Below are 17,993 nucleotides of genomic sequence, written 5' to 3'. Positions count from 1 at the left end.
CTGAACACAAAAATTTCATAGAACATCCATACCCTACAAGGACATTTTGTGACTATAATAGGTCAAGGCAAAATGAAAACCACTTTATCTATAATCATGTCTAAACACAAACTAGATACGAGCATTGTCCTAGCCACAAAATGCCAAACATCTCCGCATTTCAGCTCAAGACTACTTCTTAACAATGGTAGTTTTAGTATTTCTCTAGTCTTCCCTCCCTATAGATAAGATTTATGGAAATACCCAATTATAGACTGGTCCCCATTTCTAAACAACTTCTTACCCACAGCAAGAAGCGACCTCTAAACCACGCAACCAAAGCCCAACCCTATAATGAGTCTGTTTGACTAAAACATCCCATGGCTCCCCACGGTATGAGTTCTCCTTTACTGAAATGAGTAACAAGCTCTAGGTATGTTCCTGACAGGTGTGTTCCTGGTGGCATTTGACTATAGGGCATTGACAGATACTTGGGTACTTCGGCTGGGAGGGGGAAAGGAGCAAGTGCTATTGATTTTCTTTAAAGTTGTCATGCTATTGATTCTTAAAGAACTGTATACATGCAGTACTTTGATACAAATGAAATTCATATATTAAAAAAGAACTAACACAAAATATTGCATTTATATTACAGTTGCAAAACATAGCCACATCAAGTGGGTTGCTTCAGAACAATGAATATATATTCTTATTAACTTTTTAAAGAGTATTTTGTCATTTGGAAATGCTTGGAATTCAGTGGCAGGTGTTCAAGAATGAACTTAAATTACAAGTAGTCAGTTGCACTTGGCAGGATCCTCACACAGAGGTGGAATAATTACCACCTGGTAATGGCCTCATATCAAATACTTCATCTGAAGCGCAGAGCTCTTGATATAGCAGAAGGTCAACAAATGTTTGATGATTAAGACAATGGTGAGATGGAATAAATAATCCATGCATCCTTTTAAAAAATTCACTAGACTATGTTCCTTAAAAATTAATTTTAAAAAATTTCTTAATATTATCAAATACTTGGCCAGGGTTCAAGTTCCTTGAAAAGTCATAAACACCTTATTTTTCACACAAGTTTTAAATATCGGACTCCAAATAAAGTCCAAATAGACAACTAATTCCCTGTTAATGATTTTCATATAAATTAAAGAAAATGATAAACTCATTGAAAAAAATGCCAATAATAATGTTGATAGAGGGGCACCTGGGTGGCTCAGTGAGTTAAGCCTCTGCCTTCAGCTTAGGTCATGATCTCAGGGTCCTGGGATCGAGCCCCACATCGTGCTCTCTGCTCAGCAGGGAGCCTGCTTCCTCCTCTCTCTCTTCCTGCCTCTCTGTCTACTTGTGATCTCACTCTGTCAAATAAATAAATAAAATCTTTTTAAAAAATGATGATAGAGTAATTTAATTATAGGTTTGAAACTTATCTTTCATTTTGCCATTTTTATATGTGATGAGAAGTAGAAGTAAGGGTTGATTTAAACTAAGGTATCAGATTTACAAAACTACAGCAGACGTATTTACAGAGGTAGCTACATTCCTTTATATGTAAATAGTCAGTTTTTACCGTTCAGTTACAGTCAAATTATTGAATTTGAGATGCCTTGTCATACCTGAGTATTTAATACTGCAAGTCCTCCATTGATAGGTTCTATAGTCAGTATGTAAAGAAAATGGTCTGTAAAACTGTCAGGGACTATAGTTGAATTGAGAAGTAATTAAGGATATTTCATTATTTGGTTAGCAAAACCTCCTCTTTTAACAGCATTAATGGCCTCTGAAATTAATACCAGGGTTTAGATTACAGCTTTGCAACACTTCTCTGTTGAGTCACTGATGTGTTTGTAAGGATTCTGACTTTTCATACAGTCATGGGCTGATGACATGAAACCAATGAAGTAAGTTTTTATGTGAAATAAAAACGAGATAGTTTTCCTCTCTGCCAAAGTTTTCTGAGACACATTTTCAAATGAGGGTGTGCCAGATGCTTTGCTACTGTGTACTTTATGTTGTCCCAGTATTTTTGTTTAAGATTTTGTTTATTTATTTAAGAGAGAGAGAATGAGCAGGGAGACCAGCAGAGGGAAAAACGGGCTCCCCGCTGAGCAGGGAGCCTGATTCAGAACTCCATCCTAGAACCCTGAGATCATGACCTGAGCCCAAGGTAGACGCTTAACCCACTGAGTCACCCAGGTACCCATGGTGTCCCAGTATTTTTTTTTTTTTTTGGTGTCCCAGTATTTAGAACGTGTTTCTATACCTTCCTCATGGCTTGACTTCTTCAAGGGTGTAATTAGAGTTTTGAGGGTAGTTCTGGCAAAGAGAAAGAAGTACCTGAAAGAAAGAGATTCTAGAAAGAAGAAAAAAGAAGGGTCTAATATAAACTATATAGTCCTCCAAGCTCACCTCCAGGTTCCCTCCTTTCCTCCAGACAGTCATAACATAATCTACTGATAGAATACGACTGTGCTATCCTAGATGTCAATTCCACAAAGTGACCTTTCACCTGTACTCTAAGTCATCTCTTAGAGACCTTATTCTTAAACATATCATATAAGGACTCATCTCTTGGGAAGTGGAATCACCATCTTATTTCTCACAGCACAAAAATAAAATTGCAAGAAACAAATTCTTCAGTGGGAACCACACCCTCAACATCATGGAAACTCGATTTTGAAGTGAAGATAGGATGCTGAGGGATGCATTATTTGCTACTTTTTAGAAATAATAGAGCTATTCCAACTAAATATGGATAGGCTAAGACCACCTCAGAAGACCACAGCATCATCTTCACCAGGAGAACAATATTACACCCATTCAATCCTCAATCTAGGTATGTTTGTATACCTAGAAATACACTACACAAAATATAAAAAATACAAACAACTTTGTATAACTTAGAAATAAAAGTCATTATAAATAGAAAGTACTATGTTCTTCAGAACCACAACTTTCTCCCCCCTTAGACCACTTTTATCTGGACACATTGATCTGAGCATTCAACTGCTGTCTTAAATTATGTACGTCCACTACAGATATGAACCATGTCCAATATCAAAAAAAGTTATCAATCTTTTCTTTTTCTGTCACTTCCCCTTTCATTGCTCTGATTTCCAGGTTCCAGGCCACCCTAGGATCTCAGCAAGTGGCAATGAATGGAGGAAGACGGCCATAACTGGCCCCAGTCAAGCATTTATATTACAAAATTATCACTGGCATCTCCTTTCTCGAACTATTTCCCTCTTGCCTCTCCCTTTCAGCGTATCTTCCCTGTTCTTCTTCTCTTGCTGCCTTGAATTAACTGCCAAGAATCCCTTGGATAAACCCATTTGCACTAGAGTCTTGGCAGGTCTGTGAGTTTCCTCACTAGCATTAATGATTTTTTTTTTTTTAAAGAATGAATTTGCAATAGTACCTCTCAGTCTGTGTGTTAGGTCTACACCATGAAGTGATATCATCAGGAACATTTTTGTTTTCTGTCCTTTTGAACAATGTTATTTAGCAATGCATGGTTTTTAAAGTTTCATTTCTTCATTCAGAACTAAGCTATACAATCGTAGGGGAACTTTATTTGATTTTTGAAAACCAAAACAAGAATAAATTAATTTCTGTTCTCATGAAGGATTCACATTGGTTAGGACACAGGCGATCCAAGATGGTGCCACCTTTTAAAGATGCTTTTACGGTTCCTGATAGACCCAGATAACAGCTCCACTGTAATCCCAGGTTCCCATAGTGAATTAAATCTGTTTTGGGTTATTTAGGTCACATACTGCATAAACGCCCTCCGTGTCATTTCTCTGTAAAGAATGAGTGTGCTTCAGTTTTCTCTATAATATACATTTATTTTTGGAGCTCATTAAACAGGTTACAGAAATTTAAGTAGGTCTAGCCAGTAGACAGAAGCTAAAGCTGAAGTTAGAAGTACTCTCTGTGGTATTATCTAACGCAAGAGGAGGGTCGTTTTTAACTCTTGGCTGCTGCCTTCAAAGGAACTAAGAGCACTATCTGAAAATCAGGTCTGAAAATCAGGTCTCCGCTTTTCTAATACACTGTGATTGCTTCAGAATATTAGTTTTGTTTTAAAAGTAATAGAAAGTGATTGCTATAAGCAATCTTTGTCCAGGTAGGGGTGGGAGTAAGAAGATTCTAGTTTAAATAGTCTAGTCCACTTGGTCTTCCCCACCATCCCTTCATACTCCCTTTGCTGCAAATACGTGGTGGTAATTCCTCCTTGATTTTAAACGGGTTTGTTTTTTCTAAAGTCTAAGATCATTCCTGGAAAAGAATAAGCTAGGTGCTTAGGGATTAATTATTTAACTGCATTTTAGTAAAGGTGCCATATGAATTTATTTGATTATACAGGACAGTACAGTAAGTCATCGCCTCTGTATGGGAAACTTCCTTATGCTCTGAAAGAGTTAACCCCTCTGTGCCTCATTTATATCCTATGTGGGACTAATGTTCACAGGAGAAATATGCCAGTGTGTTCAATACTAGAGAACTTCTCTTATTCCGAATGTATAAGAGAGAGGATGCATTCATGCATGGAAAGGGCTGACTCCTCTGTTTGGGTACTTTTGAAAACCACAATTTCATTAATGGAATCTTCATACTTTTAATGATAGCTTAGAATAGTAAAAAGGAACATTTTTGAAGGAATTGATGGTTACTAATTCAACTACTGGTAGTACAAGGAGCCTTCAGCTTACCTTGTGGAATAAGCTATAAGATTTTAAATATGCATTTTTAACACATTCAGAATATTCTCAGTAAGAAATTCTACATTTTAAAAAAGTACCAGACTCTCAAATATTTTATTTTACTTCATTTATTCTCCCTTCAGCAACAAGCATTAAACTTAATACCTGCCAACAGAATCTCAATATTCTTAAAAATCCAGAAAGTAGAGCACGTCAGTATAGAGAGCAGCGAACGTGTTAGGAATGAAAACACACACACACACACACACACACACACACACACACTCGAGAAAATACTTTCAATATAATTTTCAAGAGGAAGAAGTGATCCATGGGGGGGCTATTCATGTGAGTATAGAACTGTGTTTTGAAGATTTTTGCAGCAGTTGAAAACCTTATCCTTGTTCAAAGGAAGAAATAGCAGTGTGTTTGTATGACCTTGTAGACTGATATTTTGAGCCATTACTTAATCCAGCAGCTGTGGCAATGCCCTTTTGTATGATACAAAATAAACAAAGAAGCAGAATATAATAAGGCAAGTGAATTCTTGAGCAAGTCAGCTATGTGCATACAGCCTAGCTTCCATAGAATGTTAACTGTTTCAGTGTGAAAGCGGTGATAGATTCTCTGCAGTTTTGCTGTGAGATTTGGGCCTATAATAGATACTGCAGCCTACTTGGGGGCAACTTCTCATCACCCATGAGCCATGACTAGCACAGACAGTGAGATGAGATCATCATCCGTAATCCACTTGAGAAAAGCTAGGTGTTTATCACCAAATCTCTGCTGAATAAAAATGAGGACAAGTGACCTGCTCATCTACATATTACAGAGAACAGGAGCCCCAAAGTGAGATATTTGCCTGCCAGTGAATATTTATTGTGTGCTGAGTATTCTTCTGATCCTGTATGTGACTTAGAAGAAAGAGTTCTTGCCCTTGTGGATCTTAAAAATCTAGCAGAAGTAGTCAAACACTGCATTTAATAAGAATCAGAGGAAACCAAAAGTTTACATCAAAAGAGCAAACCAGCCGTGTGTTATCCAGGGTTTTAGAAGAATTAATGCCACAGAATAAACAAGGAAAGGAAAGGGAAGAAATGGCCTAACAGCACACGCAGGCAAGTGAGGCTCAATATATATCGATGTAGACATCCTCAATGCAATTACAAACCCTGACTTGCAGAATGGGCAGTGGAACCACAGATGTACCAAGAGCACAGCAGTCAGGAGAACCTAGGGGTGAAGCCATCTCCAAGGATGCAGCTGAGCAACCACGACATCATTCCACCCATCATGTAGGTAGACCAAGCACATCCTGTTTCTGTGGGGACAGGAACTGTGACACAGCTGACATCTTAAACCTAAAAAAAAAAAAAAAAAAAAAAAAGTTCCTCTGGGTTATATATCAACTTTTGTTTAAAAATGAATTTTTTTCTGCTCAATCCTCGAATCTCTTAGCCTGGTAGATAAATGAATTTGGTTGGCCCGAAGAAAACTCTGTGGGTGTGTGTTTGAATGAAAATGTAAGCATGGTGGGTTTTTGGGTTTTGATGGGGGGCAAGATTGGCTTTTGTTTTTTTTTTTTCTGACACAGTATGGAAGGTACTGGAAGAAACAGTTTTTCTCACACCTGCTGCTTCTCTAGGGGATCCTCGGATTTCTACTCCTCCTCTGTGTTGTCAACATAACATTTTTTCCTATGTTTACTCTCAAATGATTTTCTAGGATACAAAAATGGTAAACCAATGGAAGTATGTAATATGAGATAATTACTTTCATCCCCTTGCGATTCAAAACTTTTGACCCTCTCATATGCTTTCAGAAAAATGCTGTTTTTGTCCTATGACTGATTGCATCTACCAGATAAAATACAGATTCCTTAGAATTTTGAATGGTATATCCTTTGGAGAGCCTCAATACAAATAAAATGGAGCTTTATAATAAAGCACTTTGTCAGCTCAGATCTCAAGGGATTTCCCATACCTAGGGAGTTCCTTTTTTAAATATTTACAAGAAAACAACAGCAACCACCTTCAAACAGCTATGTACTATACCGGAAACACGACTGGCTTTGAAATATATGCGTATACTCACACACACATTCTAAAATGTGTTCTAGGGGTTGTAGAGAAATAAAATCCATCTCTTTTGGTGAGTCCCAATAACATTCAGTTATAAATCTTAAATTTAGCAAGATACTCTACAAATATGTTCACTTGTTACAAATGTTTACTAAGCGTCTACTATGTGTCAAATACTTTTAGGCACTGGGCACACAAGTACCTTTCCTCATGGAGCTGATAGTAAAGTGAAACACACATCCTGTTTGTGTAGTTCAGCCTGCCAAGAGAGGCTCACTAGCTAACTACTTCAGATAAACTTAGATAAACTATTTCTAACGCGGTGTATTCTGCCTTTATTATGTATTTTTTGGGAAGCTTATCTTAGTGCTATGGGTAAAAAGACAGTTCACAACCTGTTGCAGCATGTAAAGGTTATCTGATATTTCACAACAAAATTAATACCAAATTCTTTCAGCACTGATTGTTTCATTTATCTTGAGTGCTAGAATAAAGTAATTGTTAACAGGCTTGAAACATCACTCCATTTCAAAATAATTATGAAGACTATTCTCCCTTGTTGTCAAGCATATCTGTTTTGATGATACTATGCCGTGATACTATATCAAAAAAATGTGTTTTTAAACTGGTTATAGCGTCACAAAACATTATAGTGACTAAAAAATTGCAGATATGTTCAGTATCATTGTTTTCCCCATAATGAATTTGGTCTTCTGATTGGTTAAAGGTCCGTTTTCATGATGTTGGATCACTGAATGGAATTTTGAGTTCTTGGAACTTCAAAAGGCTCATTATGTAACATAACATCCAAATCTAATTTGAAAGGAAATGCTTCACTAGTGTCCATTTCCTGTGTGTCTGGTAAATAGGTGCAACTTTGGACACTCCGTCTTGCTAATGCCACCTCTTTTTGTCATTCCTGTATATGTTCTCTTGTAATTAGATATTGGAATGTTGAAATCCAATAAGCTTAAACTTAAAAGGGATCATACAATTCCAGAGCTGGAAATCTGAGTTTGCCCTAGTCCCACCTTCTTACTTTATGATGTGGACACTGAGGAAAGAAATAGCCACATGTATGAGGAGTTACTATGATGCTCATCTGCTGCCTGCCAGTTCCACTTCCCAGTTCTGGTACCTGGCTCAGTCCTGGACAGGAAAGATGTGTTCTCTTCAATAAAGAATCATGAATTGTAAACTCCATGCGCTTCCTTGAATTAGAACTCTTAAATTACTCATAACTCCTTTAAGTATTATTTATTTCTAAAATTTGGCCAGTAATTTGTAATCATGGTTTGAGGAAACATTTATAAACACATAATCATATATATATAATATATGATAACCTACATTATAATTATATATATAATTTATTTAAAATTATATGGCCTTCCTATTCCTCTTCCTTCCAAAACAAATCCAAATATTTTAGCATTCTTAAAATACACTCATCAGCAATATGATCATTACAAATAAAACCAGAAAGAGCAGAAATCATACAAGGAAAAAGGGGGAAAAAATGACCAGGAAGGAGGTAAGTTCATTCTTTTTCTTTTTTTTTTTCTTTTAATTCCAGTATAGTTAGCATACACTGTTATGTTAGTTTCAGGGATACAATGTAGTGATTCAACAACGCTATGCATCACCCAGTGCTCATCACAAGTGGCCTCCCGAATCCTCATCATCTATTTCACCCATCCCCCCACCCCCACCACTGTCCCCTCTTCACATGCATTCACATGCAATTTGTTCTCTATAGTTAAGGGTTGTTTCTTGGTTTCTCTCTCTCTCTCTCTCTTTCTTTCCCTCTCTTAATTTGTTTTGTTTCTTAAATTCTACATGAGTGAAATCATAAGTATTGACACTTCCATTGCCTTTCATCCAGGTAATGACAGGATGAAGCCCTTTTGGTCTTCCTTTTAGATGAAAAGAGGTGGAAAACATTTCTCGCACTGCATTCTGGATCATTTCAGCATATAGATCTATACGTAAAGGACACTAAAATAATGAACAAGGCCTCCACAAGAAGCTTTTTAAAGAGCATCAACATTTCTTCAAATTCTTATATGGAGTCCAGTGGAGCCATTCGGACATTACATGGTACTACTGGAAAATAATTTTGCTTTAGGGCAAAAGAGTATTAATTTAGATATGTGTATTATAATAACCTCCATGAAACAAGAATAGAGTTTGAGGCAATTAAAGAAATGAAGATTTGCTTACCTTCTTAAATTAATTGAACAAGGAGCCCATTAGACTGATGTGGCCCTAATTCTGTGGGGGCCTATATAAATAAACCAAAATCTAAGTTTATAAATGCCTCAAGAATATGCAGTCAAAAGGGTAAGGAAAACCAATCCCAAAAGCCAAGCAGGCTTTAAGCTCTAGACAATCAAGTAATTCCCCTTTTTGCTTCTGTATTTCATATAAGTTTTTTTCCCTGGCTCCTGATCGGGGAGTGCTCCCGGCCACCATGGGTTAGGTTTTCCATGATTTGAATATATTTTTCTCAAATAAATCCTTAAAAATTTTTTAACGTGCTTCAGTTTATCTTTTAACATTTCTTACAGTCTTGTTGAAATATTATAACAACTATGCTTCAGACTAGAATCGATGCCAGCTCACTCAATATTGTATTGTAAACAGCAGAATGAACTATAGCTCTACCCACTTGAATTCCCTGGGACTGGGTGGGAAAAGTGATACTCTTCCCAGGATATTCTTCTCATGATGCCTTCACTCCAGCTGAAGGCCCCATAGGGAGACATGAAATGGGAGGGGTTCCCCTGGGTTTTCGTCAGTGTGGTCTCAGGAAAACAGGATTTTCTCCTTCTAACTATAGGACTGTGTAGTCATAGCCTGGCTCCTGAGAGGGAGGGCAGGTTACATAAACCACATAAACTCTACAGACAGTTTTTGTTGTGGTGTAATCAAATTATGAAGGTAAGTTTTCCTAAATTAATCATCAGTTTATGAATTTCCCCTTTTTTTCCTTTTTGGTGTCAGGCCTTACTTTCTTAGGGTACTGACATTTTTCTTTTGCACGCATGTTAGTCCACGTCCTCCAAGAAGCAAATTCCAGTATCAGATTAACCATGCTAGAAATTTATTAGGGGAACTGTCAGTGAGAGACAAGGGTAAGGAGCTGGGAGAGGCCTTGCCCTGAACTTGGGTGAAGGAGAGAGAGGGGGAAGGAAGGAAAGAGAGAAGGAAGGAAGGAAGGAAGAAAAAGAAGGGTTGATTCTAGGCAGGCCTTGCAATTTTAAGGAAATTTCAGTATGGCGGTGACAATCTGGGAGGTCTTGAGCCAAAGGCTCTGTTGCCAGAGGGAGTCCTGGGTCTCCCAGGAGCCGACCTGCCTTAGGATCGCTGCCACACCCAGTCATTGGCTGGAGGCCAGGGGAAGGCGTGGCCAGCACTTGGCAGCCAAAGGGCGGTATTACTTGTACTCTGAGCAGTCAGAGATCCAAGAGACACATGGTCAGACCCACCATAGCAATGTGCATGTAATAGCCTTACTTGACCCTGAATAGAATTATTTATACTACTTTCCATTTTTGTTTATTTAATGTATAAGAATAATCACTTTTTGAGTGTTCATCATGTGACAGATGCTGTGAAAACCTTCACATGCATTATATCATTTCATCCTCACAAACACCCTGTTATTATTCCCATTTTACAGAAGATTACTTAATAAGTCTCTTGCACAGACAGGCTATGGTGGACTATCATGTCATCTTCTTTAAATGGAGAACCATGTTTCCCAGAATACCCTCATCTATATGGTCCCTCTACCTATAGTTAGCCAAAAGAAGAACTTGCAAGATATTTGAAAGTTGGAAGTGATGCAGCAAACATTATTCTTGGCAAGTTGTTTTGCTGCAAGATGGGGTGATTGAGAGACAAAGCTGTGATCAGTGGGTTCCATGAAGGTTCTAGTTCTCCTCTGCTCGCACAATACACCTTTTACAACCTACTGGCCCTAATGATCAACGGGGACCTCATGTATACCTCCAAACACTTGACTGTGGACCGTAGAGTTGGCCTCCACAGAAAGAACAACCTTCCATAAAGCTTCCCATGGGATCCCCTTTTATGGTTCTAATTTAGCAACTGACTGCTCTTGGTTTTTCAGATTGGCTGTTCGCTAACCACTCTGATCTTCTAAACTCTGTCTTCTAGACTTTCACTCCTCCAGCTCCTCCCACAATTGTAAAGTCTAATTCCTATCATAAATCCTTTTTCCCAGAACACAGAGTGCTTCTCCTCCCCTGCGTGAACCCTGACTGATAGAGTAACAGTGCAAACATCTGTTGAATGAATGGGCAATGTAGACCTAGCCTAGGGATTAAGATGTATGCAGTCTTCAGAGTCCAATACCCTTTGTTTTGGATTCAAGTGAGCATAATTTGTTAGTTTCAAATACCAAATACACAAGAAGAAAATGTGACTATAAATTATTGAAGTTAAAGTCCTTCACTGGTTGTTTTACGTATAAGAGTTCATCCAACTACCCCACAATGTGTGAGAAAAGAAGCCAAATTTTTGCCCCCTGAAATTAAATAGGTATGAAAGCCTATAAATGTACCTGGTCGAGACTCCAGATTTGGGTGTCCTAAAAAAGCAGAGAATAACATTTTAGTCAAGAAAATTTTAAGAGCAGGCATTCTCAGTCAAGTCTCTAATACTAAAAATGTTTCATGTGTCTATAATTGCCTATAAAATATATCTTCAAGAAACTCAATGGAGTTAATTTAATTACTTAATAATTATTTAGGGGTGCCTGGGTGGCTCAGTGGGTTAAGGGCTCTGCCTTCGGCTCAGGTCATGATCTCAGGGTCCTGGGATCGAGCCCCGTATTGGGCTCTCTGCTCAGCAAAAAGCCTGCTTCCTCCTCTATCTCTGCCTGCCTCTCTGCCTACTTGTGATCTCTGTTGCCAAATAAATAAATAAAATATGTAATAAAAATAAATAAATACATATTTATTTTGTCAACATATCAATTGAGTGTTGAAAAATATCTTAAAAAAACAAAGGCTTTGTCATAATTTTTATCAAGCTGTTTTTTTTCTGAGAGTAATTTTATAATATACTTCTTTCTTTTTTGCTTTTCAACTTTAATTTTCAATGATACAGAATCAAAATGCCCCAAATGTATTTTTCTTTCTGCAAACCTACACGTGGTACCTCTTTGCTAGCTGATGTCCTATTACATTCTGCCGATAGGAGTCACTACAAGGAGTTCAGAGGGAGGGGGAAGGCAAAGGGCAGGAAGTGCCTCCCTCCTCTTTCTTTCTTTCCTTTTTTTTTTTTTTTTTCCCTCAGCAGCACCTGGTAGTGGCAATCTATTTGACTGTGTGTTCTAGAACAAGGCTCATCAATTGCCTTAAAGAAACCAGCACCAGCCCGGTAGGCCCCCTGATCAGAGGTCTGAGCCTGAGCTCTATGAGGCCCCTCTTCTAAACTGCTACTCTGGAAACCTCCTCCTTTTGCCTTTTGTTCCCATAGTCCTTGGGGCAGTACATGCTCGCTCTCATTAGCTCTGAGTTTACCCTTGGGCTTCCCGCTTGCAGGCCTCCAACACCTGTGTCACCACTCTTTATGTTCAGCCTTTCTTGATAAAACATTGAACGTGAATTCTGTTTTCCTGTCTGGAACCTGTCTGATACATTCATTATTACATGGCTTCTAGCAAGTAAGAGGGGTTTAGATTTTCCCTGCCTCCTTCTTCTCCTCCAATATTTAGGACTGTTTTTAAGGTCCTTAGATATCCTCAAGGAACATCCTGTCAGCTACTAATGAGGTACCTGCGTTTTTCCTCAACCTCTCAGTTTTTTTGTGATGTCTATTGCCAGAGCCTGCTGAAAGCTATGAAACTCTGATCCCGCTGATACGCATCAAAGGTGAGGTCCTCCTTGATGGTCTAAATGGTGATCCATTCTACTAATTCTGCAGCTCTACAGACTGCTCACTCCTTGCTCCAAAAATTTCCAGCATAATATAACTTCCACTCTCCAGGACTGCTTTCTTTGATAGCCTTTACTTATGACTTTTCTGTTGGGTTTTCAGTATCTTTCAGACTTGAAGGGTACAGCTTTCACTTACAGTTCTATTTTATTACTAGTGCTACCCTCCGGCAGAGGTCTGAGTCATGGGGCTGAGCTGAAGGGCAATCCGTGTCACTGGCAGAGTGAACTACTTAGAATTACCCACACTCACAAGAGGGGAGTATGTTCCACCCCCATGTCTTCCCTACTTCAACTAGATTATCGTCAATTTCATTAGTTTCATTTTCATTTCCTCTGAAGATTTCATTTGAACAAGGGAATCTTCCGTTACAAAACGATTTTCAAAACTACTGGCATAGAGCCTTTAGGTGTACCCAAACTTATCCAATTACCAAGATAAAAATACCTAGGTTTCCAGCTGAGGCCCCTGCTATAAATGTAAAAAAAAATAAAAATAAAAATAAATTACGTGGTCTCTGATTCTTAGGATTTAATATAAAAATTTCTCCCAAAGTTTATAATCTTGGAAAAAGAATAAGTGTGCCCTTTATTTGTTGAAGAATATTGCTGTGTGTACATGGTCTCTTAGGAAACACAAAGCCTATGTTCCTTAGAATAGTAGTTATGGGTCCAAAGAACTTAGAAAAGGTGGGGAGTGATATTTAGTACTTTGGAGGTCTCAGTACAAGAAAAACTTCCATCGGTTAAAATGATCATACATGAGAACCCCCGGATTTCACTAGTTAAACAAGAGAAAATTAAGAAATGTATTGAGCTTCATATATCTCTAATGTTGTACTTTGCATTAATATGCATTAGTTCCAAGGAGTAAATGAAAATTGCATGTGAAAGGGATTTGACAGCTGCAGATTTCTAACAAAAATGACATGTAGATATTTGCAGAGCTCTTCTTAATAAAAGTGAGTACCTGGAAAAAATGTGATAATACAGAAAAGTAAATGAAAGTACAGAAAATTAAAAGTAGTCAGAACCCTATATTGGTGGGAGATATATAAAGGCTGTATTTTAAAAAATTGACTTAATTAGGGGCGGCTGGGTGGTTCGGTCCGTTAAACATCTGACTCTTGATCTCAGCTCAGGCCTTAAGATCAAGGTCATGAGTTGGGGCTCCTCACTGGGCTCCACACTGAGAGTGGAGTCTGCTTAAAAAAAAAAAAAAAAAAGCTGTATTTCCTTCAAAGTGGTTAAATTCACTATACATTAGTGTCTGTTAGTCAAAATAAGCAAAATGTGGGAAAATTTTAGTCTTTAAACATTGAGCAATTTACTTGTGATAGTTGCAATAATTTCTGTGTGGTTCCAAAGATTTTTTAATATTTTTTTCAAAGGAAAATGGTTCTTTTTTTTTTTTTAAGATTTTATTTATTTATTAGAGAGAGAGTGTGTACAAGTTGGAGGGAAGGGCAGAGGGAGAGGGAGAAGCAGACTCCCCACTGAGCAGGGAGTCCCATGTAGGGCTCTCCATCCCAGGACCTGAGATCATGACATGAGCCAGAAGCACACATTTGATCTGACTGAGCCACCCAGGGCCCCCAGGAGAAATGGTTCTTTGTAGATATTTCTGTGATTTTTTTTTGATGTAGTCTATCCTCACAGATTTTAGAATGGATTGCTCTAATGTAGATTTTTCTCTCGTACATTATCCAAGGTAATCTCACAGATAGTTATATTTAGTTTTTTTAATTTATGATCCATTTAATCCAGTTGAAAGAAATGAAATTATTAATACTTTAAATGAAAATTCCTTGACCCTTATAGACATTTACTATTCACAGATTCATCTGCATAAGCCTAATGTTGAAACTTCATGCTTTAGCACTACTTATATCTTGATAGCACCATAAAGACATAGCAAGTATTTTGATCTCTAGATTGATCCAACAATAATTTCTAACAATTTGGTAATATTTTTGAAGATGTTGGATGTAACTTTCATCATGAGAGAAAGATCCGCCCTCTCCCATCCTTCCGAAGAAAGAATGGTTTGTTGACTCAGACTTCATGTCATTCCAGTCAAGTGGCTCTCCTATTCAATTTCTAGCAGAAAGATTGCTTAACATAATCCATTCTAAAGCTAAAAAACAATTTTTGGTAGGGATCTATAATACCTTACAGCTAGTGACTCTGTGACAAAAACTGTTAATTTTCCCCAAACAGACATTCTCTCCTCATTCATTTAGTAAGAGAACCCTGGAATTTTAACTGAGTACATGGATACCCAACATAAGGATTTCATTTCTCAGCCTCCCTTAAATTTTAGGCCATAAGCTGAGGATAAAAATAGTGAGCTATTTCTAGATCTGTCCTATAAAACAGTAAACTGTGCATTTTCTTCTCCCCTTCTCACCAGCTGGGGTGTGGATGTGATGGCAAGAGCTAGAGCAGCCATCTCTGGCCATGAGATAAATTCCACATGTTGATAAAGAGCTTATGTGAACTCAGAGAGGAATAAGCTTCTGTATTATTTAGGGAACTATTATTCTGACCTTTGTTGCCACATCCCAAGAAGTAGCATAAAATCCCAATACATAGAAGTCCTATAATGGGATATAGAATAGAGTGTGAAATTCTGACTCAACTAAGTATTACCAATATGAATGTGACCAAATTACTTAAAGTCTCTTATCCTCAGGTTCCCTTCACTTCAGTGAAATGTGGGTTGCTATGAGGATCAACATACTTAATCCATCAAAGTGCTCACTTGTGTAACTGACACAAATTAAACCTTCAAAAATATTATCATCTTACTGTTAGACCAGTATGTCAACCCATTTAGTTATACTGATTATTTCTGGCAAATAACTGTTTCAAGAGTTTATTTGGAAGTTATTTCACAAATTAAACTAGTTAATTAGTTATATGTCACAAGTGTATTTTATTGAGCTCCTTAGGGCTTATAGCAGGATTTGTTATCATTCATTCACAAATTTTCTAAGTTAAATTTTGTTTTATAGTATAAACTTTGTGATCTTCATTTTTGGCTGCAAGTTGAGTTGGATTCTAGGATTTATTTTTAAATTTTTTTTAAGATTTTATTTATTTATTTGACAAAGAGAGAGATCACAGGTAGGCAGAGAGGCAGGCAGAGAGAGAGGGGGGAAGCAGGCTCCCTGCTGAGCAGAGAGCCTGATGTGGGGCTCGATCCCAGGACCCTGAGATCATAACCTGAGCCGAAGGCAGAGGCTTAACCCACTGAGCCACTCAGATGCCCCTAGAATTGATTTTTAAGTAGAAACCTCAACTTCATCCTTAGGGACACCTTATTTCATTTCCACGAAAAGGTGGACACACCTTCAATTGAGGCTCATAAACTAGAAGCTCTGTAATTTTCTTTTTCTTTCTTTTTTTTATTTCTTTAAAGATTTTCTTTATTTATTTGACGGACAGAGATCACAAGCAGGCAGAGAGAGAGGAAGGGAAGCAGGCTCCCTGCCGAGCAGAGAGCCTGATGTGGGGCTGGATCCCAGAACCCTGGGATCATGACCTGAGCCGAAGGCAGAAGCTTTAACCCACTGAGCCACCCAGTTGCACCTAGGCTCTGTAATTTTCATTCTGGTTTGTCATCCCTGTTTCCAGGTTGAAGTCTTTGGACCTTGAATAGACATCTAGAAAAGCTGCAGCTTAGAAGCATTTTAAAGATCATTTCCTTTAACTCACACCCACCGAAAAAGTCTCAGTAGCTTTGCTATAAGAAACAATAGTCAATAATCTTTGAGCATTACATATAGGATGTGTGGTTCCCTAATTAAACTCTATCAGCTTTTCTAAAAGTGTGGCTCAGCAAACTAAAGGCATTACACAAACAGATGGTTTCCTGATCCAATAGACCTAGGAAACGTTAAGTGAAGCAAGACCAAACAGGTTTTTCATTGGTTTTTTTTTTTTTTTTGGTTTTTGTTTTTGGTTTTGTTTTATGGACTCCTGTAAAGACTTAAATAAGATAATATGTGTCATAAATCTTTAGGAGAGAGTATTGAGGAAAGCATTTTCAAACTTGATCAAGTAGCTCTAGTTTCCATAAAGCATTACGTAGACCTAATGCAAAACCATAGTTTGGAATTGCTAATTTTATGACTGGCTTAAACAGGATCATTTGGAGAACTACATGGGTTCTCTGTGGGCATAACCATACCATTAGGTTAAGTCATTAGTCAAATACTTTTTTGGATCTATCTTTGCTCCTTTAACCCTTTTAGACTATGAAGTCAAATAATGGCCATTCCTCAGGTCTGATTCTGGCTTTCTCTTTTTCCTTTGAACCTTGCCACTGCACCTTATGGGTCTGATAGCCAAGAACATTAATTTTTCAAGGTTTTGATATGCTGCTTTGCATATAAAGCAAATCTACCTGCTCTGAACTTAGCATGATGTTAATGTTCTTGTGGAAGGTCTTGTGGAAGACCTGACTGATAATGTTTTTTGTTTGTTTGTTTTTTGTTTTTTTTTCTCACAAGCTAGTGTGAGTAATAGGATTATTTTCAATGTTCAAAGATGCCACAAGGAACTTGTAAACTAGAATTTTAAATGCGTAACTAGACTCCTAGAAATCATAACTAAGTAAACTCCAAGTTTCAAGAGCTATTAGAAGAAACGTGAATCAGAACATTGTTGACTGTATTACTGATGCAATTTTCAAGATGTGTGAGGGGGTAGGTGGATGACTTTGAAGACTTGGGTCTTGTTATTGTTCTGTATTGTTTAACTGGAAGATTACAGTCATGTGTAGGCCTGTACCCAGGAAACAGCTCACTCAGTGAAAGATTTCTATCAATAACGCAGAGATGAAAGCTGCTGTTAAAGTCTGTTATCTGGACAAACCTTTGACTATGGATGCAGGAATCCATTTAAATACCCCAGCTCCAGTCCTTACTTAAATTAATAACAGTCTGGTCCCAAGGGGAGGTGGCTTGATGTAGTAATTGCACTGAGCAAGACCTATGCATCTGACAGTGGTACTAAGCTTGAGCTCCAGCTCTACCATTTATAAGGTATGTGACCTTGGGTAAGTTAGTTAAACTCTTAAACCTCTAAGTAACCTCATCTATAAAATGAGGCTAATAATAAAATCTAATTAATGGAGCTGGTATGAGGATTACGAGAGATGGTTTATGTACTGGGCCTGTCCATGGGTAGTTAATAAAGATGACCCCAACATCAATAAATTGGGGTAGTATTTAATAGCT

Source organism: Mustela erminea, chromosome 2 (genome assembly GCF_009829155.1).
Source record: "Mustela erminea isolate mMusErm1 chromosome 2, mMusErm1.Pri, whole genome shotgun sequence".
In the NCBI taxonomy this organism is placed as follows: domain Eukaryota; kingdom Metazoa; phylum Chordata; class Mammalia; order Carnivora; family Mustelidae; genus Mustela; species Mustela erminea.
Note: the sequence above shows the minus strand (reverse complement) of the source record.